At 67.6% G+C, this 26,465-nt stretch overlaps 54 non-coding genes across 54 annotated transcripts; all 54 read right to left on the bottom strand.

The window, feature by feature from the left end:
- Window positions 1-298: 298 nt before the first annotated feature.
- On the bottom strand, window positions 299-417 carry LOC147415229 (5S ribosomal RNA). The gene has a single exon (XR_015183638.1). It is a non-coding gene; the product is annotated as a 5S ribosomal RNA (ribosomal RNA).
- Window positions 418-785: 368 nt separating this feature from the next.
- LOC147415228 (5S ribosomal RNA) lies at window positions 786-904 on the bottom strand. Its single transcript, XR_015183637.1, has one exon. It is a non-coding gene; the product is annotated as a 5S ribosomal RNA (ribosomal RNA).
- Window positions 905-1,272: 368 nt separating this feature from the next.
- LOC147415227 (5S ribosomal RNA) lies at window positions 1,273-1,391 on the bottom strand. Its single transcript, XR_015183636.1, has one exon. It is a non-coding gene; the product is annotated as a 5S ribosomal RNA (ribosomal RNA).
- A 393-nt stretch (window positions 1,392-1,784) lies between these two features.
- Window positions 1,785-1,903, bottom strand: LOC147415226 (5S ribosomal RNA). Its single transcript, XR_015183670.1, has one exon. It is a non-coding gene; the product is annotated as a 5S ribosomal RNA (ribosomal RNA).
- A 368-nt stretch (window positions 1,904-2,271) lies between these two features.
- LOC147415225 (5S ribosomal RNA) lies at window positions 2,272-2,390 on the bottom strand. Its single transcript, XR_015183635.1, has one exon. It is a non-coding gene; the product is annotated as a 5S ribosomal RNA (ribosomal RNA).
- Window positions 2,391-2,758: 368 nt separating this feature from the next.
- LOC147415224 (5S ribosomal RNA) lies at window positions 2,759-2,877 on the bottom strand. The gene has a single exon (XR_015183633.1). It is a non-coding gene; the product is annotated as a 5S ribosomal RNA (ribosomal RNA).
- Window positions 2,878-3,245: 368 nt separating this feature from the next.
- On the bottom strand, window positions 3,246-3,364 carry LOC147415223 (5S ribosomal RNA). Its single transcript, XR_015183632.1, has one exon. It is a non-coding gene; the product is annotated as a 5S ribosomal RNA (ribosomal RNA).
- Window positions 3,365-3,757: 393 nt separating this feature from the next.
- Window positions 3,758-3,876, bottom strand: LOC147415222 (5S ribosomal RNA). The gene has a single exon (XR_015183669.1). It is a non-coding gene; the product is annotated as a 5S ribosomal RNA (ribosomal RNA).
- Window positions 3,877-4,244: 368 nt separating this feature from the next.
- On the bottom strand, window positions 4,245-4,363 carry LOC147415221 (5S ribosomal RNA). The gene has a single exon (XR_015183631.1). It is a non-coding gene; the product is annotated as a 5S ribosomal RNA (ribosomal RNA).
- Window positions 4,364-4,731: 368 nt separating this feature from the next.
- LOC147415220 (5S ribosomal RNA) lies at window positions 4,732-4,850 on the bottom strand. Its single transcript, XR_015183630.1, has one exon. It is a non-coding gene; the product is annotated as a 5S ribosomal RNA (ribosomal RNA).
- Window positions 4,851-5,218: 368 nt separating this feature from the next.
- Window positions 5,219-5,337, bottom strand: LOC147415219 (5S ribosomal RNA). Its single transcript, XR_015183629.1, has one exon. It is a non-coding gene; the product is annotated as a 5S ribosomal RNA (ribosomal RNA).
- A 393-nt stretch (window positions 5,338-5,730) lies between these two features.
- On the bottom strand, window positions 5,731-5,849 carry LOC147415218 (5S ribosomal RNA). The gene has a single exon (XR_015183628.1). It is a non-coding gene; the product is annotated as a 5S ribosomal RNA (ribosomal RNA).
- A 368-nt stretch (window positions 5,850-6,217) lies between these two features.
- On the bottom strand, window positions 6,218-6,336 carry LOC147415217 (5S ribosomal RNA). Its single transcript, XR_015183627.1, has one exon. It is a non-coding gene; the product is annotated as a 5S ribosomal RNA (ribosomal RNA).
- Window positions 6,337-6,704: 368 nt separating this feature from the next.
- Window positions 6,705-6,823, bottom strand: LOC147415216 (5S ribosomal RNA). The gene has a single exon (XR_015183626.1). It is a non-coding gene; the product is annotated as a 5S ribosomal RNA (ribosomal RNA).
- Window positions 6,824-7,216: 393 nt separating this feature from the next.
- On the bottom strand, window positions 7,217-7,335 carry LOC147415215 (5S ribosomal RNA). Its single transcript, XR_015183625.1, has one exon. It is a non-coding gene; the product is annotated as a 5S ribosomal RNA (ribosomal RNA).
- Window positions 7,336-7,703: 368 nt separating this feature from the next.
- LOC147415214 (5S ribosomal RNA) lies at window positions 7,704-7,822 on the bottom strand. Its single transcript, XR_015183624.1, has one exon. It is a non-coding gene; the product is annotated as a 5S ribosomal RNA (ribosomal RNA).
- Window positions 7,823-8,190: 368 nt separating this feature from the next.
- Window positions 8,191-8,309, bottom strand: LOC147415213 (5S ribosomal RNA). The gene has a single exon (XR_015183622.1). It is a non-coding gene; the product is annotated as a 5S ribosomal RNA (ribosomal RNA).
- A 393-nt stretch (window positions 8,310-8,702) lies between these two features.
- On the bottom strand, window positions 8,703-8,821 carry LOC147415212 (5S ribosomal RNA). Its single transcript, XR_015183621.1, has one exon. It is a non-coding gene; the product is annotated as a 5S ribosomal RNA (ribosomal RNA).
- A 368-nt stretch (window positions 8,822-9,189) lies between these two features.
- On the bottom strand, window positions 9,190-9,308 carry LOC147415211 (5S ribosomal RNA). The gene has a single exon (XR_015183620.1). It is a non-coding gene; the product is annotated as a 5S ribosomal RNA (ribosomal RNA).
- Window positions 9,309-9,676: 368 nt separating this feature from the next.
- LOC147415210 (5S ribosomal RNA) lies at window positions 9,677-9,795 on the bottom strand. Its single transcript, XR_015183619.1, has one exon. It is a non-coding gene; the product is annotated as a 5S ribosomal RNA (ribosomal RNA).
- A 368-nt stretch (window positions 9,796-10,163) lies between these two features.
- On the bottom strand, window positions 10,164-10,282 carry LOC147415209 (5S ribosomal RNA). The gene has a single exon (XR_015183618.1). It is a non-coding gene; the product is annotated as a 5S ribosomal RNA (ribosomal RNA).
- Window positions 10,283-10,650: 368 nt separating this feature from the next.
- On the bottom strand, window positions 10,651-10,769 carry LOC147415208 (5S ribosomal RNA). The gene has a single exon (XR_015183617.1). It is a non-coding gene; the product is annotated as a 5S ribosomal RNA (ribosomal RNA).
- Window positions 10,770-11,137: 368 nt separating this feature from the next.
- Window positions 11,138-11,256, bottom strand: LOC147415207 (5S ribosomal RNA). Its single transcript, XR_015183616.1, has one exon. It is a non-coding gene; the product is annotated as a 5S ribosomal RNA (ribosomal RNA).
- A 368-nt stretch (window positions 11,257-11,624) lies between these two features.
- On the bottom strand, window positions 11,625-11,743 carry LOC147415206 (5S ribosomal RNA). The gene has a single exon (XR_015183615.1). It is a non-coding gene; the product is annotated as a 5S ribosomal RNA (ribosomal RNA).
- A 368-nt stretch (window positions 11,744-12,111) lies between these two features.
- On the bottom strand, window positions 12,112-12,230 carry LOC147415205 (5S ribosomal RNA). The gene has a single exon (XR_015183614.1). It is a non-coding gene; the product is annotated as a 5S ribosomal RNA (ribosomal RNA).
- Window positions 12,231-12,598: 368 nt separating this feature from the next.
- LOC147415204 (5S ribosomal RNA) lies at window positions 12,599-12,717 on the bottom strand. Its single transcript, XR_015183613.1, has one exon. It is a non-coding gene; the product is annotated as a 5S ribosomal RNA (ribosomal RNA).
- Window positions 12,718-13,085: 368 nt separating this feature from the next.
- On the bottom strand, window positions 13,086-13,204 carry LOC147415203 (5S ribosomal RNA). The gene has a single exon (XR_015183611.1). It is a non-coding gene; the product is annotated as a 5S ribosomal RNA (ribosomal RNA).
- Window positions 13,205-13,597: 393 nt separating this feature from the next.
- Window positions 13,598-13,716, bottom strand: LOC147415202 (5S ribosomal RNA). Its single transcript, XR_015183610.1, has one exon. It is a non-coding gene; the product is annotated as a 5S ribosomal RNA (ribosomal RNA).
- Window positions 13,717-14,084: 368 nt separating this feature from the next.
- On the bottom strand, window positions 14,085-14,203 carry LOC147415201 (5S ribosomal RNA). Its single transcript, XR_015183657.1, has one exon. It is a non-coding gene; the product is annotated as a 5S ribosomal RNA (ribosomal RNA).
- Window positions 14,204-14,571: 368 nt separating this feature from the next.
- On the bottom strand, window positions 14,572-14,690 carry LOC147415200 (5S ribosomal RNA). Its single transcript, XR_015183609.1, has one exon. It is a non-coding gene; the product is annotated as a 5S ribosomal RNA (ribosomal RNA).
- Window positions 14,691-15,058: 368 nt separating this feature from the next.
- Window positions 15,059-15,177, bottom strand: LOC147415199 (5S ribosomal RNA). Its single transcript, XR_015183608.1, has one exon. It is a non-coding gene; the product is annotated as a 5S ribosomal RNA (ribosomal RNA).
- A 368-nt stretch (window positions 15,178-15,545) lies between these two features.
- Window positions 15,546-15,664, bottom strand: LOC147415198 (5S ribosomal RNA). Its single transcript, XR_015183607.1, has one exon. It is a non-coding gene; the product is annotated as a 5S ribosomal RNA (ribosomal RNA).
- Window positions 15,665-16,032: 368 nt separating this feature from the next.
- Window positions 16,033-16,151, bottom strand: LOC147415197 (5S ribosomal RNA). Its single transcript, XR_015183606.1, has one exon. It is a non-coding gene; the product is annotated as a 5S ribosomal RNA (ribosomal RNA).
- A 368-nt stretch (window positions 16,152-16,519) lies between these two features.
- LOC147415196 (5S ribosomal RNA) lies at window positions 16,520-16,638 on the bottom strand. The gene has a single exon (XR_015183605.1). It is a non-coding gene; the product is annotated as a 5S ribosomal RNA (ribosomal RNA).
- A 368-nt stretch (window positions 16,639-17,006) lies between these two features.
- LOC147415195 (5S ribosomal RNA) lies at window positions 17,007-17,125 on the bottom strand. The gene has a single exon (XR_015183604.1). It is a non-coding gene; the product is annotated as a 5S ribosomal RNA (ribosomal RNA).
- Window positions 17,126-17,518: 393 nt separating this feature from the next.
- LOC147415194 (5S ribosomal RNA) lies at window positions 17,519-17,637 on the bottom strand. Its single transcript, XR_015183603.1, has one exon. It is a non-coding gene; the product is annotated as a 5S ribosomal RNA (ribosomal RNA).
- Window positions 17,638-18,005: 368 nt separating this feature from the next.
- On the bottom strand, window positions 18,006-18,124 carry LOC147415193 (5S ribosomal RNA). Its single transcript, XR_015183602.1, has one exon. It is a non-coding gene; the product is annotated as a 5S ribosomal RNA (ribosomal RNA).
- Window positions 18,125-18,517: 393 nt separating this feature from the next.
- LOC147415192 (5S ribosomal RNA) lies at window positions 18,518-18,636 on the bottom strand. The gene has a single exon (XR_015183600.1). It is a non-coding gene; the product is annotated as a 5S ribosomal RNA (ribosomal RNA).
- Window positions 18,637-19,004: 368 nt separating this feature from the next.
- Window positions 19,005-19,123, bottom strand: LOC147415191 (5S ribosomal RNA). Its single transcript, XR_015183655.1, has one exon. It is a non-coding gene; the product is annotated as a 5S ribosomal RNA (ribosomal RNA).
- A 368-nt stretch (window positions 19,124-19,491) lies between these two features.
- LOC147415190 (5S ribosomal RNA) lies at window positions 19,492-19,610 on the bottom strand. The gene has a single exon (XR_015183599.1). It is a non-coding gene; the product is annotated as a 5S ribosomal RNA (ribosomal RNA).
- Window positions 19,611-19,978: 368 nt separating this feature from the next.
- LOC147415189 (5S ribosomal RNA) lies at window positions 19,979-20,097 on the bottom strand. Its single transcript, XR_015183598.1, has one exon. It is a non-coding gene; the product is annotated as a 5S ribosomal RNA (ribosomal RNA).
- Window positions 20,098-20,465: 368 nt separating this feature from the next.
- Window positions 20,466-20,584, bottom strand: LOC147415188 (5S ribosomal RNA). Its single transcript, XR_015183597.1, has one exon. It is a non-coding gene; the product is annotated as a 5S ribosomal RNA (ribosomal RNA).
- A 368-nt stretch (window positions 20,585-20,952) lies between these two features.
- On the bottom strand, window positions 20,953-21,071 carry LOC147415187 (5S ribosomal RNA). Its single transcript, XR_015183596.1, has one exon. It is a non-coding gene; the product is annotated as a 5S ribosomal RNA (ribosomal RNA).
- A 368-nt stretch (window positions 21,072-21,439) lies between these two features.
- Window positions 21,440-21,558, bottom strand: LOC147415186 (5S ribosomal RNA). The gene has a single exon (XR_015183595.1). It is a non-coding gene; the product is annotated as a 5S ribosomal RNA (ribosomal RNA).
- A 368-nt stretch (window positions 21,559-21,926) lies between these two features.
- On the bottom strand, window positions 21,927-22,045 carry LOC147415185 (5S ribosomal RNA). Its single transcript, XR_015183594.1, has one exon. It is a non-coding gene; the product is annotated as a 5S ribosomal RNA (ribosomal RNA).
- A 393-nt stretch (window positions 22,046-22,438) lies between these two features.
- LOC147415184 (5S ribosomal RNA) lies at window positions 22,439-22,557 on the bottom strand. The gene has a single exon (XR_015183593.1). It is a non-coding gene; the product is annotated as a 5S ribosomal RNA (ribosomal RNA).
- Window positions 22,558-22,925: 368 nt separating this feature from the next.
- On the bottom strand, window positions 22,926-23,044 carry LOC147415183 (5S ribosomal RNA). The gene has a single exon (XR_015183592.1). It is a non-coding gene; the product is annotated as a 5S ribosomal RNA (ribosomal RNA).
- Window positions 23,045-23,412: 368 nt separating this feature from the next.
- LOC147415182 (5S ribosomal RNA) lies at window positions 23,413-23,531 on the bottom strand. The gene has a single exon (XR_015183591.1). It is a non-coding gene; the product is annotated as a 5S ribosomal RNA (ribosomal RNA).
- Window positions 23,532-23,899: 368 nt separating this feature from the next.
- LOC147415181 (5S ribosomal RNA) lies at window positions 23,900-24,018 on the bottom strand. Its single transcript, XR_015183589.1, has one exon. It is a non-coding gene; the product is annotated as a 5S ribosomal RNA (ribosomal RNA).
- Window positions 24,019-24,386: 368 nt separating this feature from the next.
- LOC147415180 (5S ribosomal RNA) lies at window positions 24,387-24,505 on the bottom strand. Its single transcript, XR_015183588.1, has one exon. It is a non-coding gene; the product is annotated as a 5S ribosomal RNA (ribosomal RNA).
- Window positions 24,506-24,873: 368 nt separating this feature from the next.
- On the bottom strand, window positions 24,874-24,992 carry LOC147415179 (5S ribosomal RNA). The gene has a single exon (XR_015183587.1). It is a non-coding gene; the product is annotated as a 5S ribosomal RNA (ribosomal RNA).
- A 368-nt stretch (window positions 24,993-25,360) lies between these two features.
- Window positions 25,361-25,479, bottom strand: LOC147415178 (5S ribosomal RNA). Its single transcript, XR_015183650.1, has one exon. It is a non-coding gene; the product is annotated as a 5S ribosomal RNA (ribosomal RNA).
- Window positions 25,480-25,847: 368 nt separating this feature from the next.
- On the bottom strand, window positions 25,848-25,966 carry LOC147415177 (5S ribosomal RNA). Its single transcript, XR_015183586.1, has one exon. It is a non-coding gene; the product is annotated as a 5S ribosomal RNA (ribosomal RNA).
- A 368-nt stretch (window positions 25,967-26,334) lies between these two features.
- Window positions 26,335-26,453, bottom strand: LOC147415176 (5S ribosomal RNA). Its single transcript, XR_015183585.1, has one exon. It is a non-coding gene; the product is annotated as a 5S ribosomal RNA (ribosomal RNA).
- Between the last annotated feature and the right edge of the window lie 12 nt (window positions 26,454-26,465).

Genomic DNA, 26,465 nt, shown 5'->3' with positions numbered 1-26,465 from the left:
GGGGCCCTCTTCCCCTGCCCTCGCCCGCGGCACCACCACCACCAGCACTCGCGCCCGCATCGATCCCGCGCACTCAACACCCCCCTCGCCTCACCAAAAACACCATCCCACCCTGACGAACGGCCCCAACAACACACGCAGCGGGGCAACGGGCCACGCCGACCCGCCCCCGGACCCCCGCCGCCACCGCCCACAGCAACACCCGCACGCACGACCACCCACAACTGCTCCGCCGCGTCACCTCAACAGCAAAACGGGGACCCCCGCGCGCCCAAAGGACCCCCCAGCCAGCACCAAAAGCCTACAGCACCCGGTATTCCCAGGCGGTCTCCCATCCAAGTACTAACCGGGCCCGACCCTGCTTAGCTTCCGAGATCAGACGAGATCGGGCGTTCTCAGGGTGGTATGGCCGTAGGCAGCCCCCGTCCCGCCAACAGCCCTCTCGGGACACCTCCACCCACAACCCACCCTGACCTACAACATCACAGGGGCCCTCTTCCCGTGTCCTCGCCCGCGGCACCACCACCACCAGCACTCGCGCCCGCATCGATCCCGCGCACTCAACACCCCCCTCGCCTCACCAAAAACACCATCCCACCCTGACGAACGGCCCCAACAACACACGCAGCGGGGCAACGGGCCACGCCGACCCGCCCCCGGACCCCCACCGCCACCGCCCACAGCAACACCCGCACGCACGACCACCCACAACTGCTCCGCCGCGTCACCTCAACAGCAAAACGGGGACCCCCGCGCGCCCAAAGGACCCCCCAGCCAGCACCAAAAGCCTACAGCACCCGGTATTCCCAGGCGGTCTCCCATCCAAGTACTAACCGGGCCCGACCCTGCTTAGCTTCCGAGATCAGACGAGATCGGGCGTTCTCAGGGTGGTATGGCCGTAGGCAGCCCCTGTCCCGCCAACAGCCCTCTCGGGACACCTCCACCCACAACCCACCCTGACCTACAACATCACAGGGGCCCTCTTCCTGTGTCCTCGCCCGCGGCACCACCACCACCAGCACTCGCGCCCGCATCGATCCCGCGCACTCAACACCCCCCTCGCCTCACCAAAAACACCATCCCACCCTGACGAACGGCCCCAACAACACACGCAGCGGGGCAACGGGCCACGCCGACCCGCCCCCGGACCCCCGCCGCCACCGCCCACAGCAACACCCGCACGCACGACCACCCACAACTGCTCCGCCGCGTCACCTCAACAGCAAAACGGGGACCCCCGCGCGCCCAAAGGACCCCCCAGCCAGCACCAAAAGCCTACAGCACCCGGTATTCCCAGGCGGTCTCCCATCCAAGTACTAACCGGGCCCGACCCTGCTTAGCTTCCGAGATCAGACGAGATCGGGCGTTCTCAGGGTGGTATGGCCGTAGGCAGCCCCTGTCCCGCCAACAGCCCTCTCGGGACACCTCCACCCACAACCCACCCTGACCTACAACATCACAGGGGCCCGCTTCCAGTTCCCGTGCCCGCGCCCCCGCCACCACAACCTCCAGCACTCGCACCCGCACCAATCCGGCACGCCCAACACCACCCTGTCCCAGCAACACCTCTTTCGCCTCACCGACAACGCCTTCCCACCCTGACGTACGGTCCCACCAACACACGCAGCGGGGCAACGGGCCACGCCGACCCGCCCCCGGACCCCCGCCGCCACCGCCCACAGCAACACCCGCACGCACGACCACCCACAACTGCTCCGCCGCGTCACCTCAACAGCAAAACGGGGACCCCCGCGCGCCCAAAGGACCCCCCAGCCAGCACCAAAAGCCTACAGCACCCGGTATTCCCAGGCGGTCTCCCATCCAAGTACTAACCGGGCCCGACCCTGCTTAGCTTCCGAGATCAGACGAGAATGGGCGTTCTCAGGGTGGTATGGCCGTAGGCAGCCCCCATCCCGCCAACAGCCCTCTCGGGACACCTCCACCCACAACCCACCCTGACCTACAACATCACAGGGGCCCTCTTCCCGTGTCCTCGCCCGCGGCACCACCACCACCAGCACTCGCGCCCGCATCGATCCCGCGCACTCAACACCCCCCTCGCCTCACCAAAAACACCATCCCACCCTGACGAACGGCCCCAACAACACACGCAGCGGGGCAACGGGCCACGCCGACCCGCCCCCGGACCCCCACCGCCACCGCCCACAGCAACACCCGCACGCACGACCACCCACAACTGCTCCGCCGCGTCACCTCAACAGCAAAACGGGGACCCCCGCGCGCCCAAAGGACCCCCCAGCCAGCACCAAAAGCCTACAGCACCCGGTATTCCCAGGCGGTCTCCCATCCAAGTACTAACCGGGCCCGACCCTGCTTAGCTTCCGAGATCAGACGAGATCGGGCGTTCTCAGGGTGGTATGGCCGTAGGCAGCCCCTGTCCCACCAACAGCCCTCTCGGGACACCTCCACCCACAACCCACCCTGACCTACAACATCACAGGGGCCCTCTTCCCCTGCCCTCGCCCGCGGCACCACCACCACCAGCACTCGCGCCCGCATCGATCCCGCGCACTCAACACCCCCCTCGCCTCACCAAAAACACCATCCCACCCTGACGAACGGCCCCAACAACACACGCAGCGGGGCAACGGGCCACGCCGACCCGCCCCCGGACCCCCGCCGCCACCGCCCACAGCAACACCCGCACGCACGACCACCCACAACTGCTCCGCCGCGTCACCTCAACAGCAAAACGGGGACCCCCGCGCGCCCAAAGGACCCCCCAGCCAGCACCAAAAGCCTACAGCACCCGGTATTCCCAGGCGGTCTCCCATCCAAGTACTAACCGGGCCCGACCCTGCTTAGCTTCCGAGATCAGACGAGATCGGGCGTTCTCAGGGTGGTATGGCCGTAGGCAGCCCCCGTCCCGCCAACAGCCCTCTTGGGACACCTCCACCCACAACCCACCCTGACCTACAACATCACAGGGGCCCTCTTCCCGTGTCCTCGCCCGCGGCACCACCACCACCAGCACTCGCGCCCGCATCGATCCCGCGCACTCAACACCCCCCTCGCCTCACCAAAAACACCATCCCACCCTGACGAACGGCCCCAACAACACACGCAGCGGGGCAACGGGCCACGCCGACCCGCCCCCGGACCCCCGCCGCCACCGCCCACAGCAACACCCGCACGCACGACCACCCACAACTGCTCCGCCGCGTCACCTCAACAGCAAAACGGGGACCCCCGCGCGCCCAAAGGACCCCCCAGCCAGCACCAAAAGCCTACAGCACCCGGTATTCCCAGGCGGTCTCCCATCCAAGTACTAACCGGGCCCGACCCTGCTTAGCTTCCGAGATCAGACGAGATCGGGCGTTCTCAGGGTGGTATGGCCGTAGGCAGCCCCTGTCCCGCCAACAGCCCTCTCGGGACACCTCCACCCACAACCCACCCTGACCTACAACATCACAGGGGCCCGCTTCCAGTTCCCGTGCCCGCGCCCCCGCCACCACAACCTCCAGCACTCGCACCCGCACCAATCCGGCACGCCCAACACCACCCTGTCCCAGCAACACCTCTTTCGCCTCACCGACAACGCCTTCCCACCCTGACGTACGGTCCCACCAACACACGCAGCGGGGCAACGGGCCACGCCGACCCGCCCCCGGACCCCCGCCGCCACCGCCCACAGCAACACCCGCACGCACGACCACCCACAACTGCTCCGCCGCGTCACCTCAACAGCAAAACGGGGACCCCCGCGCGCCCAAAGGACCCCCCAGCCAGCACCAAAAGCCTACAGCACCCGGTATTCCCAGGCGGTCTCCCATCCAAGTACTAACCGGGCCCGACCCTGCTTAGCTTCCGAGATCAGACGAGAATGGGCGTTCTCAGGGTGGTATGGCCGTAGGCAGCCCCCGTCCCGCCAACAGCCCTCTCGGGACACCTCCACCCACAACCCACCCTGACCTACAACATCACAGGGGCCCTCTTCCCGTGTCCTCGCCCGCGGCACCACCACCACCAGCACTCGCGCCCGCATCGATCCCGCGCACTCAACACCCCCCTCGCCTCACCAAAAACACCATCCCACCCTGACGAACGGCCCCAACAACACACGCAGCGGGGCAACGGGCCACGCCGACCCGCCCCCGGACCCCCACCGCCACCGCCCACAGCAACACCCGCACGCACGACCACCCACAACTGCTCCGCCGCGTCACCTCAACAGCAAAACGGGGACCCCCGCGCGCCCAAAGGACCCCCCAGCCAGCACCAAAAGCCTACAGCACCCGGTATTCCCAGGCGGTCTCCCATCCAAGTACTAACCGGGCCCGACCCTGCTTAGCTTCCGAGATCAGACGAGATCGGGCGTTCTCAGGGTGGTATGGCCGTAGGCAGCCCCTGTCCCACCAACAGCCCTCTCGGGACACCTCCACCCACAACCCACCCTGACCTACAACATCACAGGGGCCCTCTTCCTGTGTCCTCGCCCGCGGCACCACCACCACCAGCACTCGCGCCCGCATCGATCCCGCGCACTCAACACCCCCCTCGCCTCACCAAAAACACCATCCCACCCTGACGAACGGCCCCAACAACACACGCAGCGGGGCAACGGGCCACGCCGACCCGCCCCCGGACCCCCGCCGCCACCGCCCACAGCAACACCCGCACGCACGACCACCCACAACTGCTCCGCCGCGTCACCTCAACAGCAAAACGGGGACCCCCGCGCGCCCAAAGGACCCCCCAGCCAGCACCAAAAGCCTACAGCACCCGGTATTCCCAGGCGGTCTCCCATCCAAGTACTAACCGGGCCCGACCCTGCTTAGCTTCCGAGATCAGACGAGATCGGGCGTTCTCAGGGTGGTATGGCCGTAGGCAGCCCCCGTCCCGCCAACAGCCCTCTCGGGACACCTCCACCCACAACCCACCCTGACCTACAACATCACAGGGGCCCTCTTCCCGTGTCCTCGCCCGCGGCACCACCACCACCAGCACTCGCGCCCGCATCGATCCCGCGCACTCAACACCCCCCTCGCCTCACCAAAAACACCATCCCACCCTGACGAACGGCCCCAACAACACACGCAGCGGGGCAACGGGCCACGCCGACCCGCCCCCGGACCCCCGCCGCCACCGCCCACAGCAACACCCGCACGCACGACCACCCACAACTGCTCCGCCGCGTCACCTCAACAGCAAAACGGGGACCCCCGCGCGCCCAAAGGACCCCCCAGCCAGCACCAAAAGCCTACAGCACCCGGTATTCCCAGGCGGTCTCCCATCCAAGTACTAACCGGGCCCGACCCTGCTTAGCTTCCGAGATCAGACGAGATCGGGCGTTCTCAGGGTGGTATGGCCGTAGGCAGCCCCTGTCCCGCCAACAGCCCTCTCGGGACACCTCCACCCACAACCCACCCTGACCTACAACATCACAGGGGCCCGCTTCCAGTTCCCGTGCCCGCGCCCCCGCCACCACAACCTCCAGCACTCGCACCCGCACCAATCCGGCACGCCCAACACCACCCTGTCCCAGCAACACCTCTTTCGCCTCACCGACAACGCCTTCCCACCCTGACGTACGGTCCCACCAACACACGCAGCGGGGCAACGGGCCACGCCGACCCGCCCCCGGACCCCCGCCACCACCGCCCACAGCAACACCCGCACGCACGACCACCCACAACTGCCCCGCCGCGTCACCTCAACAGCAAAACGGGGACCCCCGCGCGCCCAAAGGACCCCCCAGCCAGCACCAAAAGCCTACAGCACCCGGTATTCCCAGGCGGTCTCCCATCCAAGTACTAACCGGGCCCGACCCTGCTTAGCTTCCGAGATCAGACGAGATCGGGCGTTCTCAGGGTGGTATGGCCGTAGGCAGCCCCTGTCCTGCCAACAGCCCTCTCGGGACACCTCCACCCACAACCCACCCTGACCTACAACATCACAGGGGCCCTCTTCCCCTGCCCTCGCCCGCGGCACCACCACCACCAGCACTCGCGCCCGCATCGATCCCGCGCACTCAACACCCCTCTCGCCTCACCAAAAACACCATCCCACCCTGACGAACGGCCCCAACAACACACGCAGCGGGGCAACGGGCCACGCCGACCCGCCCCCGGACCCCCGCCGCCACCGCCCACAGCAACACCCGCACGCACGACCACCCACAACTGCTCCGCCGCGTCACCTCAACAGCAAAACGGGGACCCCCGCGCGCCCAAAGGACCCCCCAGCCAGCACCAAAAGCCTACAGCACCCGGTATTCCCAGGCGGTCTCCCATCCAAGTACTAACCGGGCCCGACCCTGCTTAGCTTCCGAGATCAGACGAGATCGGGCGTTCTCAGGGTGGTATGGCCGTAGGCAGCCCCTGTCCCGCCAACAGCCCTCTCGGGACACCTCCACCCACAACCCACCCTGACCTACAACATCACAGGGGCCCTCTTCCCGTGCCCTCGCCCGCGGCACCACCACCACCAGCACTCGCGCCCGCATCGATCCCGCGCACTCAACACCCCTCTCGCCTCACCAAAAACACCATCCCACCCTGACGAACGGCCCCAACAACACACGCAGCGGGGCAACGGGCCACGCCGACCCGCCCCCGGACCCCCGTCGCCACCGCCCACAGCAACACCCGCACGCACGACCACCCACAACTGCCCCGCCGCGTCACCTCAACAGCAAAACGGGGACCCCCGCGCGCCCAAAGGACCCCCCAGCCAGCACCAAAAGCCTACAGCACCCGGTATTCCCAGGCGGTCTCCCATCCAAGTACTAACCGGGCCCGACCCTGCTTAGCTTCCGAGATCAGACGAGATCGGGCGTTCTCAGGGTGGTATGGCCGTAGGCAGCCCCTGTCCCGCCAACAGCCCTCTCGGGACACCTCCACCCACAACCCACCCTGACCTACAACATCACAGGGGCCCGCTTCCCGTGCCCTCGCCCGCGCCCCCGCCACCACAACCTCCAGCACTCGCGCCCGCATCGATCCGGCACGCCCAACACCACCCTGTCCCAGCAACACCTCTTTCGCCTCACCGACAACGCCTTCCCACCCTGACGTACGGTCCCACCAACACACGCAGCGGGGCAACGGGCCACGCCGACCCGCCCCCGGACCCCCGCCACCACCGCCCACAGCAACACCCGCACGCACGACCACCCACAACTGCCCCGCCGCGTCACCTCAACAGCAAAACGGGGACCCCCGCGCGCCCAAAGGACCCCCCAGCCAGCACCAAAAGCCTACAGCACCCGGTATTCCCAGGCGGTCTCCCATCCAAGTACTAACCGGGCCCGACCCTGCTTAGCTTCCGAGATCAGACGAGATCGGGCGTTCTCAGGGTGGTATGGCCGTAGGCAGCCCCTGTCCCGCCAACAGCCCTCTCGGGACACCTCCACCCACAACCCACCCTGACCTACAACATCACAGGGGCCCTCTTCCCGTGCCCTCGCCCGCGGCACCACCACCACCAGCACTCGCGCCCGCATCGATCCCGCGCACTCAACACCCCTCTCGCCTCACCAAAAACACCATCCCACCCTGACGAACGGCCCCAACAACACACGCAGCGGGGCAACGGGCCACGCCCACCCGCCCCCGGACCCCCGCCGCCACCGCCCACAGCAACACCCGCACGCATGACCACCCACAACTGCCCCGCCGCGTCACCTCAACAGCAAAACGGGGACGCCGGCGCGTCCAAAGGACCCCCCAGCCAGCACCAAAAGCCTACAGCACCCGGTATTCCCAGGCGGTCTCCCATCCAAGTACTAACCGGGCCCGACCCTGCTTAGCTTCCGAGATCAGACGAGATCGGGCGTTCTCAGGGTGGTATGGCCGTAGGCAGCCCCTGTCCCGCCAACAGCCCTCTCGGGACACCTCCACCCACAACCCACCCTGACCTACAACATCACAGGGGCCCTCTTCCCGTGCCCTCGCCCGCGGCACCACCACCACCAGCACTCGCGCCCGCATCGATCCCGCGCACTCAACACCCCTCTCGCCTCACCAAAAACACCATCCCACCCTGACGAACGGCCCCAACAACACACGCAGCGGGGCAACGGGCCACGCCGACCCGCCCCCGGACCCCCGTCGCCACCGCCCACAGCAACACCCGCACGCACGACCACCCACAACTGCCCCGCCGCGTCACCTCAACAGCAAAACGGGGACCCCCGCGCGCCCAAAGGACCCCCCAGCCAGCACCAAAAGCCTACAGCACCCGGTATTCCCAGGCGGTCTCCCATCCAAGTACTAACCGGGCCCGACCCTGCTTAGCTTCCGAGATCAGACGAGATCGGGCGTTCTCAGGGTGGTATGGCCGTAGGCAGCCCCTGTCCCGCCAACAGCCCTCTCGGGACACCTCCACCCACAACCCACCCTGACCTACAACATCACAGGGGCCCGCTTCCCGTGCCCTCGCCCGCGCCCCCGCCACCACAACCTCCAGCACTCGCGCCCGCATCGATCCGGCACGCCCAACACCACCCTGTCCCAGCAACACCTCTTTCGCCTCACCGACAACGCCTTCCCACCCTGACGTACGGTCCCACCAACACACGCAGCGGGGCAACGGGCCACGCCGACCCGCCCCCGGACCCCCGCCACCACCGCCCACAGCAACACCCGCACGCACGACCACCCACAACTGCCCCGCCGCGTCACCTCAACAGCAAAACGGGGACCCCCGCGCGCCCAAAGGACCCCCCAGCCAGCACCAAAAGCCTACAGCACCCGGTATTCCCAGGCGGTCTCCCATCCAAGTACTAACCGGGCCCGACCCTGCTTAGCTTCCGAGATCAGACGAGATCGGGCGTTCTCAGGGTGGTATGGCCGTAGGCAGCCCCTGTCCCGCCAACAGCCCTCTCGGGACACCTCCACCCACAACCCACCCTGACCTACAACATCACAGGGGCCCTCTTCCCGTGCCCTCGCCCGCGGCACCACCACCACCAGCACTCGCGCCCGCATCGATCCCGCGCACTCAACACCCCTCTCGCCTCACCAAAAACACCATCCCACCCTGACGAACGGCCCCAACAACACACGCAGCGGGGCAACGGGCCACGCCCACCCGCCCCCGGACCCCCGCCGCCACCGCCCACAGCAACACCCGCACGCATGACCACCCACAACTGCCCCGCCGCGTCACCTCAACAGCAAAACGGGGACGCCGGCGCGTCCAAAGGACCCCCCAGCCAGCACCAAAAGCCTACAGCACCCGGTATTCCCAGGCGGTCTCCCATCCAAGTACTAACCGGGCCCGACCCTGCTTAGCTTCCGAGATCAGACGAGATCGGGCGTTCTCAGGGTGGTATGGCCGTAGGCAGCCCCTGTCCCGCCAACAGCCCTCTCGGGACACCTCCACCCACAACCCACCCTGACCTACAACATCACAGGGGCCCTCTTCCCGTGCCCTCGCCCGCGGCACCACCACCACCAGCACTCGCGCCCGCATCGATCCCGCGCACTCAACACCCCTCTCGCCTCACCAAAAACACCATCCCACCCTGACGAACGGCCCCAACAACACACGCAGCGGGGCAACGGGCCACGCCGACCCGCCCCCGGACCCCCGTCGCCACCGCCCACAGCAACACCCGCACGCACGACCACCCACAACTGCCCCGCCGCGTCACCTCAACAGCAAAACGGGGACCCCCGCGCGCCCAAAGGACCCCCCAGCCAGCACCAAAAGCCTACAGCACCCGGTATTCCCAGGCGGTCTCCCATCCAAGTACTAACCGGGCCCGACCCTGCTTAGCTTCCGAGATCAGACGAGATCGGGCGTTCTCAGGGTGGTATGGCCGTAGGCAGCCCCTGTCCCGCCAACAGCCCTCTCGGGACACCTCCACCCACAACCCACCCTGACCTACAACATCACAGGGGCCCTCTTCCCGTACCCTCGCCCGCGGCACCACCACCACCAGCACTCGCGCCCGCATCGATCCCGCGCACTCAACACCCCTCTCGCCTCACCAAAAACACCATCCCACCCTGACGAACGGCCCCAACAACACACGCAGCGGGGCAACGGGCCACGCCGACCCGCCCCCGGACCCCCGCCGCCACCGCCCACAGCAACACCCGCACGCACGACCACCCACAACTGCCCCGCCGCGTCACCTCAACAGCAAAACGGGGACCCCCGCGCGCCCAAAGGACCCCCCAGCCAGCACCAAAAGCCTACAGCACCCGGTATTCCCAGGCGGTCTCCCATCCAAGTACTAACCGGGCCCGACCCTGCTTAGCTTCCGAGATCAGACGAGATCGGGCGTTCTCAGGGTGGTATGGCCGTAGGCAGCCCCTGTCCCGCCAACAGCCCTCTCGGGACACCTCCACCCACAACCCACCCTGACCTACAACATCACAGGGGCCCTCTTCCCGTGCCCTCGCCCGCGGCACCACCACCACCAGCACTCGCGCCCGCATCGATCCCGCGCACTCAACACCCCTCTCGCCTCACCAAAAACACCATCCCACCCTGACGAACGGCCCCAACAACACACGCAGCGGGGCAACGGGCCACGCCGACCCGCCCCCGGACCCCCGTCGCCACCGCCCACAGCAACACCCGCACGCACGACCACCCACAACTGCCCCGCCGCGTCACCTCAACAGCAAAACGGGGACCCCCGCGCGCCCAAAGGACCCCCCAGCCAGCACCAAAAGCCTACAGCACCCGGTATTCCCAGGCGGTCTCCCATCCAAGTACTAACCGGGCCCGACCCTGCTTAGCTTCCGAGATCAGACGAGATCGGGCGTTCTCAGGGTGGTATGGCCGTAGGCAGCCCCTGTCCCGCCAACAGCCCTCTCGGGACACCTCCACCCACAACCCACCCTGACCTACAACATCACAGGGGCCCTCTTCCCGTGCCCTCGCCCGCGGCACCACCACCACCAGCACTCGCGCCCGCATCGATCCCGCGCACTCAACACCCCTCTCGCCTCACCAAAAACACCATCCCACCCTGACGAACGGCCCCAACAACACACGCAGCGGGGCAACGGGCCACGCCGACCCGCCCCCGGACCCCCGTCGCCACCGCCCACAGCAACACCCGCACGCACGACCACCCACAACTGCCCCGCCGCGTCACCTCAACAGCAAAACGGGGACCCCCGCGCGCCCAAAGGACCCCCCAGCCAGCACCAAAAGCCTACAGCACCCGGTATTCCCAGGCGGTCTCCCATCCAAGTACTAACCGGGCCCGACCCTGCTTAGCTTCCGAGATCAGACGAGATCGGGCGTTCTCAGGGTGGTATGGCCGTAGGCAGCCCCTGTCCCGCCAACAGCCCTCTCGGGACACCTCCACCCACAACCCACCCTGACCTACAACATCACAGGGGCCCTCTTCCCGTGCCCTCGCCCGCGGCACCACCACCACCAGCACTCGCGCCCGCATCGATCCCGCGCACTCAACACCCCTCTCGCCTCACCAAAAACACCATCCCACCCTGACGAACGGCCCCAACAACACACGCAGCGGGGCAACGGGCCACGCCGACCCGCCCCCGGACCCCCGCCGCCACCGCCCACAGCAACACCCGCACGCACGACCACCCACAACTGCCCCGCCGCGTCACCTCAACAGCAAAACGGGGACCCCCGCGCGCCCAAAGGACCCCCCAGCCAGCACCAAAAGCCTACAGCACCCGGTATTCCCAGGCGGTCTCCCATCCAAGTACTAACCGGGCCCGACCCTGCTTAGCTTCCGAGATCAGACGAGATCGGGCGTTCTCAGGGTGGTATGGCCGTAGGCAGCCCCTGTCCCGCCAACAGCCCTCTCGGGACACCTCCACCCACAACCCACCCTGACCTACAACATCACAGGGGCCCTCTTCCCGTGCCCTCGCCCGCGGCACCACCACCACCAGCACTCGCGCCCGCATCGATCCCGCGCACTCAACACCCCTCTCGCCTCACCAAAAACACCATCCCACCCTGACGAACGGCCCCAACAACACACGCAGCGGGGCAACGGGCCACGCCGACCCGCCCCCGGACCCCCGTCGCCACCGCCCACAGCAACACCCGCACGCACGACCACCCACAACTGCCCCGCCGCGTCACCTCAACAGCAAAACGGGGACCCCCGCGCGCCCAAAGGACCCCCCAGCCAGCACCAAAAGCCTACAGCACCCGGTATTCCCAGGCGGTCTCCCATCCAAGTACTAACCGGGCCCGACCCTGCTTAGCTTCCGAGATCAGACGAGATCGGGCGTTCTCAGGGTGGTATGGCCGTAGGCAGCCCCTGTCCTGCCAACAGCCCTCTCGGGACACCTCCACCCACAACCCACCCTGACCTACAACATCACAGGGGCCCTCTTCCCCTGCCCTCGCCCGCGGCACCACCACCACCAGCACTCGCGCCCGCATCGATCCCGCGCACTCAACACCCCTCTCGCCTCACCAAAAACACCATCCCACCCTGACGAACGGCCCCAACAACACACGCAGCGGGGCAACGGGCCACGCCGACCCGCCCCCGGACCCCCGCCGCCACCGCCCACAGCAACACCCGCACGCACGACCACCCACAACTGCTCCGCCGCGTCACCTCAACAGCAAAACGGGGACCCCCGCGCGCCCAAAGGACCCCCCAGCCAGCACCAAAAGCCTACAGCACCCGGTATTCCCAGGCGGTCTCCCATCCAAGTACTAACCGGGCCCGACCCTGCTTAGCTTCCGAGATCAGACGAGATCGGGCGTTCTCAGGGTGGTATGGCCGTAGGCAGCCCCTGTCCCGCCAACAGCCCTCTCGGGACACCTCCACCCACAACCCACCCTGACCTACAACATCACAGGGGCCCTCTTCCCGTGCCCTCGCCCGCGGCACCACCACCACCAGCACTCGCGCCCGCATCGATCCCGCGCACTCAACACCCCTCTCGCCTCACCAAAAACACCATCCCACCCTGACGAACGGCCCCAACAACACACGCAGCGGGGCAACGGGCCACGCCGACCCGCCCCCGGACCCCCGTCGCCACCGCCCACAGCAACACCCGCACGCACGACCACCCACAACTGCCCCGCCGCGTCACCTCAACAGCAAAACGGGGACCCCCGCGCGCCCAAAGGACCCCCCAGCCAGCACCAAAAGCCTACAGCACCCGGTATTCCCAGGCGGTCTCCCATCCAAGTACTAACCGGGCCCGACCCTGCTTAGCTTCCGAGATCAGACGAGATCGGGCGTTCTCAGGGTGGTATGGCCGTAGGCAGCCCCTGTCCCGCCAACAGCCCTCTCGGGACACCTCCACCCACAACCCACCCTGACCTACAACATCACAGGGGCCCGCTTCCCGTGCCCTCGCCCGCGCCCCCGCCACCACAACCTCCAGCACTCGCGCCCGCATCGATCCGGCACGCCCAACACCACCCTGTCCCAGCAACACCTCTTTCGCCTCACCGACAACGCCTTCCCACCCTGACGTACGGTCCCACCAACACACGCAGCGGGGCAACGGGCCACGCCGACCCGCCCCCGGACCCCCGCCACCACCGCCCACAGCAACACCCGCACGCACGACCACCCACAACTGCCCCGCCGCGTCACCTCAACAGCAAAACGGGGACCCCCGCGCGCCCAAAGGACCCCCCAGCCAGCACCAAAAGCCTACAGCACCCGGTATTCCCAGGCGGTCTCCCATCCAAGTACTAACCGGGCCCGACCCTGCTTAGCTTCCGAGATCAGACGAGATCGGGCGTTCTCAGGGTGGTATGGCCGTAGGCAGCCCCTGTCCCGCCAACAGCCCTCTCGGGACACCTCCACCCACAACCCACCCTGACCTACAACATCACAGGGGCCCTCTTCCCGTGCCCTCGCCCGCGGCACCACCACCACCAGCACTCGCGCCCGCATCGATCCCGCGCACTCAACACCCCCCTCGCCTCACCAAAAACACCATCCCACCCCGACGAACGGCCCCAACAACACACGCAGCGGGGCAACGGGCCACGCCGACCCGCCCCCGGACCCCTGTCGCCACCGCCCACAGCAACACCCGCACGCACGACCACCCACAACTGCTCCGCCGCGTCACCTCAACAGCAAAACGGGGACCCCCGCGCGCCCAAAGGACCCCCCAGCCAGCACCAAAAGCCTACAGCACCCAGTATTCCCAGGCGGTCTCCCATCCAAGTACTAACCGGGCCCGACCCTGCTTAGCTTCCGAGATCAGACGAGATCGGGCGTTCTCAGGGTGGTATGGCCGTAGGCAGCCCCTGTCCCGCCAACAGCCCTCTCGGGACACCTCCACCCACAACCCACCCTGACCTACAACATCACAGGGGCCCTCTTCCCGTGCCCTCGCCCGCGGCACCACCACCACCAGCACTCGCGCCCGCATCGATCCCGCGCACTCAACACCCCTCTCGCCTCACCAAAAACACCATCCCACCCTGACGAACGGCCCCAACAACACACGCAGCGGGGCAACGGGCCACGCCCACCCGCCCCCGGACCCCCGCCGCCACCGCCCACAGCAACACCCGCACGCATGACCACCCACAACTGCCCCGCCGCGTCACCTCAACAGCAAAACGGGGACGCCGGCGCGCCCAAAGGACCCCCCAGCCAGCACCAAAAGCCTACAGCACCCGGTATTCCCAGGCGGTCTCCCATCCAAGTACTAACCGGGCCCGACCCTGCTTAGCTTCCGAGATCAGACGAGATCGGGCGTTCTCAGGGTGGTATGGCCGTAGGCAGCCCCTGTCCCGCCAACAGCCCTCTCGGGACACCTCCACCCACAACCCACCCTGACCTACAACATCACAGGGGCCCTCTTCCCGTGCCCTCGCCCGCGGCACCACCACCACCAGCACTCGCGCCCGCATCGATCCCGCGCACTCAACACCCCTCTCGCCTCACCAAAAACACCATCCCACCCTGACGAACGGCCCCAACAACACACGCAGCGGGGCAACGGGCCACGCCGACCCGCCCCCGGACCCCCGCCGCCACCGCCCACAGCAACACCCGCACGCACGACCACCCACAACTGCCCCGCCGCGTCACCTCAACAGCAAAACGGGGACCCCCGCGCGCCCAAAGGACCCCCCAGCCAGCACCAAAAGCCTACAGCACCCGGTATTCCCAGGCGGTCTCCCATCCAAGTACTAACCGGGCCCGACCCTGCTTAGCTTCCGAGATCAGACGAGATCGGGCGTTCTCAGGGTGGTATGGCCGTAGGCAGCCCCTGTCCCGCCAACAGCCCTCTCGGGACACCTCCACCCACAACCCACCCTGACCTACAACATCACAGGGGCCATCTTCCCGTACCCTCGCCCGCGGCACCACCACCACCAGCACTCGCGCCCGCATCGATCCCGCGCACTCAACACCCCTCTCGCCTCACCAAAAACACCATCCCACCCTGACGAACGGCCCCAACAACACACGCAGCGGGGCAACGGGCCACGCCGACCCGCCCCCGGACCCCCGCCGCCACCGCCCACAGCAACACCCGCACGCACGACCACCCACAACTGCCCCGCCGCGTCACCTCAACAGCAAAACGGGGACCCCCGCGCGCCCAAAGGACCCCCCAGCCAGCACCAAAAGCCTACAGCACCCGGTATTCCCAGGCGGTCTCCCATCCAAGTACTAACCGGGCCCGACCCTGCTTAGCTTCCGAGATCAGACGAGATCGGGCGTTCTCAGGGTGGTATGGCCGTAGGCAGCCCCTGTCCCGCCAACAGCCCTCTCGGGACACCTCCACCCACAACCCACCCTGACCTACAACATCACAGGGGCCCTCTTCCCGTGCCCTCGCCCGCGGCACCACCACCACCAGCACTCGCGCCCGCATCGATCCCGCGCACTCAACACCCCTCTCGCCTCACCAAAAACACCATCCCACCCTGACGAACGGCCCCAACAACACACGCAGCGGGGCAACGGGCCACGCCGACCCGCCCCCGGACCCCCGTCGCCACCGCCCACAGCAACACCCGCACGCACGACCACCCACAACTGCCCCGCCGCGTCACCTCAACAGCAAAACGGGGACCCCCGCGCGCCCAAAGGACCCCCCAGCCAGCACCAAAAGCCTACAGCACCCGGTATTCCCAGGCGGTCTCCCATCCAAGTACTAACCGGGCCCGACCCTGCTTAGCTTCCGAGATCAGACGAGATCGGGCGTTCTCAGGGTGGTATGGCCGTAGGCAGCCCCTGTCCCGCCAACAGCCCTCTCGGGACACCTCCACCCACAACCCACCCTGACCTACAACATCACAGGGGCCCTCTTCCCGTGCCCTCGCCCGCGGCACCACCACCACCAGCACTCGCGCCCGCATCGATCCCGCGCACTCAACACCCCTCTCGCCTCACCAAAAACACCATCCCACCCTGACGAACGGCCCCAACAACACACGCAGCGGGGCAACGGGCCACGCCGACCCGCCCCCGGACCCCCGTCGCCACCGCCCACAGCAACACCCGCACGCACGACCACCCACAACTGCCCCGCCGCGTCACCTCAACAGCAAAACGGGGACCCCCGCGCGCCCAAAGGACCCCCCAGCCAGCACCAAAAGCCTACAGCACCCGGTATTCCCAGGCGGTCTCCCATCCAAGTACTAACCGGGCCCGACCCTGCTTAGCTTCCGAGATCAGACGAGATCGGGCGTTCTCAGGGTGGTATGGCCGTAGGCAGCCCCTGTCCCGCCAACAGCCCTCTCGGGACACCTCCACCCACAACCCACCCTGACCTACAACATCACAGGGGCCCTCTTCCCGTGCCCTCGCCCGCGGCACCACCACCACCAGCACTCGCGCCCGCATCGATCCCGCGCACTCAACACCCCTCTCGCCTCACCAAAAACACCATCCCACCCTGACGAACGGCCCCAACAACACACGCAGCGGGGCAACGGGCCACGCCGACCCGCCCCCGGACCCCCGCCGCCACCGCCCACAGCAACACCCGCACGCACGACCACCCACAACTGCCCCGCCGCGTCACCTCAACAGCAAAACGGGGACCCCCGCGCGCCCAAAGGACCCCCCAGCCAGCACCAAAAGCCTACAGCACCCGGTATTCCCAGGCGGTCTCCCATCCAAGTACTAACCGGGCCCGACCCTGCTTAGCTTCCGAGATCAGACGAGATCGGGCGTTCTCAGGGTGGTATGGCCGTAGGCAGCCCCTGTCCCGCCAACAGCCCTCTCGGGACACCTCCACCCACAACCCACCCTGACCTACAACATCACAGGGGCCCTCTTCCCGTGCCCTCGCCCGCGCCCCCGCCACCACAACCTCCAGCACTCGCGCCCGCATCGATCCGGCACGCCCAACACCACCCTGTCCCAGCAACACCTCTTTCGCCTCACCGACAACGCCTTCCCACCCTGACGTACGGTCCCACCAACACACGCAGCGGGGCAACGGGCCACGCCGACCCGCCCCCGGACCCCCGCCACCACCGCCCACAGCAACACCCGCACGCACGACCACCCACAACTGCCCCGCCGCGTCACCTCAACAGCAAAACGGGGACCCCCGCGCGCCCAAAGGACCCCCCAGCCAGCACCAAAAGCCTACAGCACCCGGTATTCCCAGGCGGTCTCCCATCCAAGTACTAACCGGGCCCGACCCTGCTTAGCTTCCGAGATCAGACGAGATCGGGCGTTCTCAGGGTGGTATGGCCGTAGGCAGCCCCTGTCCCGCCAACAGCCCTCTCGGGACACCTCCACCCACAACCCACCCTGACCTACAACATCACAGGGGCCCTCTTCCCGTGCCCTCGCCCGCGGCACCACCACCACCAGCACTCGCGCCCGCATCGATCCCGCGCACTCAACACCCCTCTCGCCTCACCAAAAACACCATCCCACCCTGACGAACGGCCCCAACAACACACGCAGCGGGGCAACGGGCCACGCCGACCCGCCCCCGGACCCCCGTCGCCACCGCCCACAGCAACACCCGCACGCACGACCACCCACAACTGCCCCGCCGCGTCACCTCAACAGCAAAACGGGGACCCCCGCGCGCCCAAAGGACCCCCCAGCCAGCACCAAAAGCCTACAGCACCCGGTATTCCCAGGCGGTCTCCCATCCAAGTACTAACCGGGCCCGACCCTGCTTAGCTTCCGAGATCAGACGAGATCGGGCGTTCTCAGGGTGGTATGGCCGTAGGCAGCCCCTGTCCCGCCAACAGCCCTCTCGGGACACCTCCACCCACAACCCACCCTGACCTACAACATCACAGGGGCCCGCTTCCCGTGCCCTCGCCCGCGCCCCCGCCACCACAACCTCCAGCACTCGCGCCCGCATCGATCCGGCACGCCCAACACCACCCTGTCCCAGCAACACCTCTTTCGCCTCACCGACAACGCCTTCCCACCCTGACGTACGGTCCCACCAACACACGCAGCGGGGCAACGGGCCACGCCGACCCGCCCCCGGACCCCCGCCACCACCGCCCACAGCAACACCCGCACGCACGACCACCCACAACTGCCCCGCCGCGTCACCTCAACAGCAAAACGGGGACCCCCGCGCGCCCAAAGGACCCCCCAGCCAGCACCAAAAGCCTACAGCACCCGGTATTCCCAGGCGGTCTCCCATCCAAGTACTAACCGGGCCCGACCCTGCTTAGCTTCCGAGATCAGACGAGATCGGGCGTTCTCAGGGTGGTATGGCCGTAGGCAGCCCCTGTCCCGCCAACAGCCCTCTCGGGACACCTCCACCCACAACCCACCCTGACCTACAACATCACAGGGGCCCTCTTCCCGTGCCCTCGCCCGCGGCACCACCACCACCAGCACTCGCGCCCGCATCGATCCCGCGCACTCAACACCCCCCTCGCCTCACCAAAAACACCATCCCACCCCGACGAACGGCCCCAACAACACACGCAGCGGGGCAACGGGCCACGCCGACCCGCCCCCGGACCCCTGTCGCCACCGCCCACAGCAACACCCGCACGCACGACCACCCACAACTGCTCCGCCGCGTCACCTCAACAGCAAAACGGGGACCCCCGCGCGCCCAAAGGACCCCCCAGCCAGCACCAAAAGCCTACAGCACCCAGTATTCCCAGGCGGTCTCCCATCCAAGTACTAACCGGGCCCGACCCTGCTTAGCTTCCGAGATCAGACGAGATCGGGCGTTCTCAGGGTGGTATGGCCGTAGGCAGCCCCTGTCCCGCCAACAGCCCTCTCGGGACACCTCCACCCACAACCCACCCTGACCTACAACATCACAGGGGCCCTCTTCCCGTGCCCTCGCCCGCGGCACCACCACCACCAGCACTCGCGCCCGCATCGATCCCGCGCACTCAACACCCCTCTCGCCTCACCAAAAACACCATCCCACCCTGACGAACGGCCCCAACAACACACGCAGCGGGGCAACGGGCCACGCCCACCCGCCCCCGGACCCCCGCCGCCACCGCCCACAGCAACACCCGCACGCATGACCACCCACAACTGCCCCGCCGCGTCACCTCAACAGCAAAACGGGGACGCCGGCGCGCCCAAAGGACCCCCCAGCCAGCACCAAAAGCCTACAGCACCCGGTATTCCCAGGCGGTCTCCCATCCAAGTACTAACCGGGCCCGACCCTGCTTAGCTTCCGAGATCAGACGAGATCGGGCGTTCTCAGGGTGGTATGGCCGTAGGCAGCCCCTGTCCCGCCAACAGCCCTCTCGGGACACCTCCACCCACAACCCACCCTGACCTACAACATCACAGGGGCCCTCTTCCCGTGCCCTCGCCCGCGGCACCACCACCACCAGCACTCGCGCCCGCATCGATCCCGCGCACTCAACACCCCTCTCGCCTCACCAAAAACACCATCCCACCCTGACGAACGGCCCCAACAACACACGCAGCGGGGCAACGGGCCACGCCGACCCGCCCCCGGACCCCCGCCGCCACCGCCCACAGCAACACCCGCACGCACGACCACCCACAACTGCCCCGCCGCGTCACCTCAACAGCAAAACGGGGACCCCCGCGCGCCCAAAGGACCCCCCAGCCAGCACCAAAAGCCTACAGCACCCGGTATTCCCAGGCGGTCTCCCATCCAAGTACTAACCGGGCCCGACCCTGCTTAGCTTCCGAGATCAGACGAGATCGGGCGTTCTCAGGGTGGTATGGCCGTAGGCAGCCCCTGTCCCGCCAACAGCCCTCTCGGGACACCTCCACCCACAACCCACCCTGACCTACAACATCACAGGGGCCATCTTCCCGTACCCTCGCCCGCGGCACCACCACCACCAGCACTCGCGCCCGCATCGATCCCGCGCACTCAACACCCCTCTCGCCTCACCAAAAACACCATCCCACCCTGACGAACGGCCCCAACAACACACGCAGCGGGGCAACGGGCCACGCCGACCCGCCCCCGGACCCCCGCCGCCACCGCCCACAGCAACACCCGCACGCACGACCACCCACAACTGCCCCGCCGCGTCACCTCAACAGCAAAACGGGGACCCCCGCGCGCCCAAAGGACCCCCCAGCCAGCACCAAAAGCCTACAGCACCCGGTATTCCCAGGCGGTCTCCCATCCAAGTACTAACCGGGCCCGACCCTGCTTAGCTTCCGAGATCAGACGAGATCGGGCGTTCTCAGGGTGGTATGGCCGTAGGCAGCCCCTGTCCCGCCAACAGCCCTCTCGGGACACCTCCACCCACAACCCACCCTGACCTACAACATCACAGGGGCCCTCTTCCCGTGCCCTCGCCCGCGGCACCACCACCACCAGCACTCGCGCCCGCATCGATCCCGCGCACTCAACACCCCTCTCGCCTCACCAAAAACACCATCCCACCCTGACGAACGGCCCCAACAACACACGCAGCGGGGCAACGGGCCACGCCGACCCGCCCCCGGACCCCCGTCGCCACCGCCCACAGCAACACCCGCACGCACGACCACCCACAACTGCCCCGCCGCGTCACCTCAACAGCAAAACGGGGACCCCCGCGCGCCCAAAGGACCCCCCAGCCAGCACCAAAAGCCTACAGCACCCGGTATTCCCAGGCGGTCTCCCATCCAAGTACTAACCGGGCCCGACCCTGCTTAGCTTCCGAGATCAGACGAGATCGGGCGTTCTCAGGGTGGTATGGCCGTAGGCAGCCCCTGTCCCGCCAACAGCCCTCTCGGGACACCTCCACCCACAACCCACCCTGACCTACAACATCACAGGGGCCCTCTTCCCGTGCCCTCGCCCGCGGCACCACCACCACCAGCACTCGCGCCCGCATCGATCCCGCGCACTCAACACCCCTCTCGCCTCACCAAAAACACCATCCCACCCTGACGAACGGCCCCAACAACACACGCAGCGGGGCAACGGGCCACGCCGACCCGCCCCCGGACCCCCGTCGCCACCGCCCACAGCAACACCCGCACGCACGACCACCCACAACTGCCCCGCCGCGTCACCTCAACAGCAAAACGGGGACCCCCGCGCGCCCAAAGGACCCCCCAGCCAGCACCAAAAGCCTACAGCACCCGGTATTCCCAGGCGGTCTCCCATCCAAGTACTAACCGGGCCCGACCCTGCTTAGCTTCCGAGATCAGACGAGATCGGGCGTTCTCAGGGTGGTATGGCCGTAGGCAGCCCCTGTCCCGCCAACAGCCCTCTCGGGACACCTCCACCCACAACCCACCCTGACCTACAACATCACAGGGGCCCTCTTCCCGTGCCCTCGCCCGCGGCACCACCACCACCAGCACTCGCGCCCGCATCGATCCCGCGCACTCAACACCCCTCTCGCCTCACCAAAAACACCATCCCACCCTGACGAACGGCCCCAACAACACACGCAGCGGGGCAACGGGCCACGCCGACCCGCCCCCGGACCCCCGCCGCCACCGCCCACAGCAACACCCGCACGCACGACCACCCACAACTGCCCCGCCGCGTCACCTCAACAGCAAAACGGGGACCCCCGCGCGCCCAAAGGACCCCCCAGCCAGCACCAAAAGCCTACAGCACCCGGTATTCCCAGGCGGTCTCCCATCCAAGTACTAACCGGGCCCGACCCTGCTTAGCTTCCGAGATCAGACGAGATCGGGCGTTCTCAGGGTGGTATGGCCGTAGGCAGCCCCTGTCCCGCCAACAGCCCTCTCGGGACACCTCCACCCACAACCCACCCTGACCTACAACATCACAGGGGCCCTCTTCCCGTGCCCTCGCCCGCGCCCCCGCCACCACAACCTCCAGCACTCGCGCCCGCATCGATCCGGCACGCCCAACACCACCCTGTCCCAGCAACACCTCTTTCGCCTCACCGACAACGCCTTCCCACCCTGACGTACGGTCCCACCAACACACGCAGCGGGGCAACGGGCCACGCCGACCCGCCCCCGGACCCCCGCCACCACCGCCCACAGCAACACCCGCACGCACGACCACCCACAACTGCCCCGCCGCGTCACCTCAACAGCAAAACGGGGACCCCCGCGCGCCCAAAGGACCCCCCAGCCAGCACCAAAAGCCTACAGCACCCGGTATTCCCAGGCGGTCTCCCATCCAAGTACTAACCGGGCCCGACCCTGCTTAGCTTCCGAGATCAGACGAGATCGGGCGTTCTCAGGGTGGTATGGCCGTAGGCAGCCCCTGTCCCGCCAACAGCCCTCTCGGGACACCTCCACCCACAACCCACCCTGACCTACAACATCACAGGGGCCCTCTTCCCGTGCCCTCGCCCGCGGCACCACCACCACCAGCACTCGCGCCCGCATCGATCCCGCGCACTCAACACCCCTCTCGCCTCACCAAAAACACCATCCCACCCTGACGAACGGCCCCAACAACACACGCAGCGGGGCAACGGGCCACGCCGACCCGCCCCCGGACCCCCGTCGCCACCGCCCACAGCAACACCCGCACGCACGACCACCCACAACTGCCCCGCCGCGTCACCTCAACAGCAAAACGGGGACCCCCGCGCGCCCAAAGGACCCCCCAGCCAGCACCAAAAGCCTACAGCACCCGGTATTCCCAGGCGGTCTCCCATCCAAGTACTAACCGGGCCCGACCCTGCTTAGCTTCCGAGATCAGACGAGATCGGGCGTTCTCAGGGTGGTATGGCCGTAGGCAGCCCCTGTCCCGCCAACAGCCCTCTCGGGACACCTCCACCCACAACCCACCCTGACCTACAACATCACAGGGGCCCTCTTCCCGTACCCTCGCCCGCGGCACCACCACCACCAGCACTCGCGCCCGCATCGATCCCGCGCACTCAACACCCCTCTCGCCTCACCAAAAACACCATCCCACCCTGACGAACGGCCCCAACAACACACGCAGCGGGGCAACGGGCCACGCCGACCCGCCCCCGGACCCCCGCCGCCACCGCCCACAGCAACACCCGCACGCACGACCACCCACAACTGCCCCGCCGCGTCACCTCAACAGCAAAACGGGGACCCCCGCGCGCCCAAAGGACCCCCCAGCCAGCACCAAAAGCCTACAGCACCCGGTATTCCCAGGCGGTCTCCCATCCAAGTACTAACCGGGCCCGACCCTGCTTAGCTTCCGAGATCAGACGAGATCGGGCGTTCTCAGGGTGGTATGGCCGTAGGCAGCCCCTGTCCCGCCAACAGCCCTCTCGGGACACCTCCACCCACAACCCACCCTGACCTACAACATCACAGGGGCCCTCTTCCCGTGCCCTCGCCCGCGGCACCACCACCACCAGCACTCGCGCCCGCATCGATCCCGCGCACTCAACACCCCTCTCGCCTCACCAAAAACACCATCCCACCCTGACGAACGGCCCCAACAACACACGCAGCGGGGCAACGGGCCACGCCGACCCGCCCCCGGACCCCCGCCGCCACCGCCCACAGCAACACCCGCACGCACGACCACCCACAACTGCCCCGCCGCGTCACCTCAACAGCAAAACGGGGACCCCCGCGCGCCCAAAGGACCCCCCAGCCAGCACCAAAAGCCTACAGCACCCGGTATTCCCAGGCGGTCTCCCATCCAAGTACTAACCGGGCCCGACCCTGCTTAGCTTCCGAGATCAGACGAGATCGGGCGTTCTCAGGGTGGTATGGCCGTAGGCAGCCCCTGTCCCGCCAACAGCCCTCTCGGGACACCTCCACCCACAACCCACCCTGACCTACAACATCACAGGGGCCCTCTTCCCGTGCCCTCGCCCGCGGCACCACCACCACCAGCACTCGCGCCCGCATCGATCCCGCGCACTCAACACCCCTCTCGCCTCACCAAAAACACCATCCCACCCTGACGAACGGCCCCAACAACACACGCAGCGGGGCAACGGGCCACGCCGACCCGCCCCCGGACCCCCGTCGCCACCGCCCACAGCAACACCCGCACGCACGACCACCCACAACTGCCCCGCCGCGTCACCTCAACAGCAAAACGGGGACCCCCGCGCGCCCAAAGGACCCCCCAGCCAGCACCAAAAGCCTACAGCACCCGGTATTCCCAGGCGGTCTCCCATCCAAGTACTAACCGGGCCCGACCCTGCTTAGCTTCCGAGATCAGACGAGATCGGGCGTTCTCAGGGTGGTATGGCCGTAGGCAGCCCCTGTCCCGCCAACAGCCCTCTCGGGACACCTCCACCCACAACCCACCCTGACCTACAACATCACAGGGGCCCTCTTCCCGTGCCCTCGCCCGCGGCACCACCACCACCAGCACTCGCGCCCGCATCGATCCCGCGCACTCAACACCCCTCTCGCCTCACCAAAAACACCATCCCACCCTGACGAACGGCCCCAACAACACACGCAGCGGGGCAACGGGCCACGCCGACCCGCCCCCGGACCCCCGTCGCCACCGCCCACAGCAACACCCGCACGCACGACCACCCACAACTGCCCCGCCGCGTCACCTCAACAGCAAAACGGGGACCCCCGCGCGCCCAAAGGACCCCCCAGCCAGCACCAAAAGCCTACAGCACCCGGTATTCCCAGGCGGTCTCCCATCCAAGTACTAACCGGGCCCGACCCTGCTTAGCTTCCGAGATCAGACGAGATCGGGCGTTCTCAGGGTGGTATGGCCGTAGGCAGCCCCTGTCCCGCCAACAGCCCTCTCGGGACACCTCCACCCACAACCCACCCTGACCTACAACATCACAGGGGCCCTCTTCCCGTGCCCTCGCCCGCGGCACCACCACCACCAGCACTCGCGCCCGCATCGATCCCGCGCACTCAACACCCCTCTCGCCTCACCAAAAACACCATCCCACCCTGACGAACGGCCCCAACAACACACGCAGCGGGGCAACGGGCCACGCCGACCCGCCCCCGGACCCCCGTCGCCACCGCCCACAGCAACACCCGCACGCACGACCACCCACAACTGCCCCGCCGCGTCACCTCAACAGCAAAACGGGGACCCCCGCGCGCCCAAAGGACCCCCCAGCCAGCACCAAAAGCCTACAGCACCCGGTATTCCCAGGCGGTCTCCCATCCAAGTACTAACCGGGCCCGACCCTGCTTAGCTTCCGAGATCAGACGAGATCGGGCGTTCTCAGGGTGGTATGGCCATAGGCAGCCCCTGTCCCGCCAACAGCCCTCTCGGGACACCTCCACCCACAACCCACCCTGACCTACAACATCACAGGGGCCCTCTTCCCCTGCCCTCGCCCGCGGCACCACCACCACCAGCACTCGCGCCCGCATCGATCCCGCGCACTCAACACCCCTCTCGCCTCACCAAAAACACCATCCCACCCTGACGAACGGCCCCAACAACACACGCAGCGGGGCAACGGGCCACGCCGACCCGCCCCCGGACCCCCGCCGCCACCGCCCACAGCAACACCCGCACGCACGACCACCCACAACTGCTCCGCCGCGTCACCTCAACAGCAAAACGGGGACCCCCGCGCGCCCAAAGGACCCCCCAGCCAGCACCAAAAGCCTACAGCACCCGGTATTCCCAGGCGGTCTCCCATCCAAGTACTAACCGGGCCCGACCCTGCTTAGCTTCCGAGATCAGACGAGATCGGGCGTTCTCAGGGTGGTATGGCCGTAGGCAGCCCCTGTCCCGCCAACAGCCCTCTCGGGACACCTCCACCCACAACCCACCCTGACCTACAACATCACAGGGGCCCTCTTCCCGTGCCCTCGCCCGCGGCACCACCACCACCAGCACTCGCGCCCGCATCGATCCCGCGCACTCAACACCCCTCTCGCCTCACCAAAAACACCATCCCACCCTGACGAACGGCCCCAACAACACACGCAGCGGGGCAACGGGCCACGCCGACCCGCCCCCGGACCCCCGTCGCCACCGCCCACAGCAACACCCGCACGCACGACCACCCACAACTGCCCCGCCGCGTCACCTCAACAGCAAAACGGGGACCCCCGCGCGCCCAAAGGACCCCCCAGCCAGCACCAAAAGCCTACAGCACCCGGTATTCCCAGGCGGTCTCCCATCCAAGTACTAACCGGGCCCGACCCTGCTTAGCTTCCGAGATCAGACGAGATCGGGCGTTCTCAGGGTGGTATGGCCGTAGGCAGCCCCTGTCCC

This window comes from Leptosomus discolor, chromosome 7 (genome assembly GCF_034619465.1).
Source record: "Leptosomus discolor isolate bLepDis1 chromosome 7, bLepDis1.hap2, whole genome shotgun sequence".
Classification (NCBI taxonomy): domain Eukaryota; kingdom Metazoa; phylum Chordata; class Aves; order Leptosomiformes; family Leptosomidae; genus Leptosomus; species Leptosomus discolor.
The sequence above is the reverse complement of the archived record's forward strand: the minus strand, read 5'-3'. Positions and strand labels throughout refer to the sequence as shown.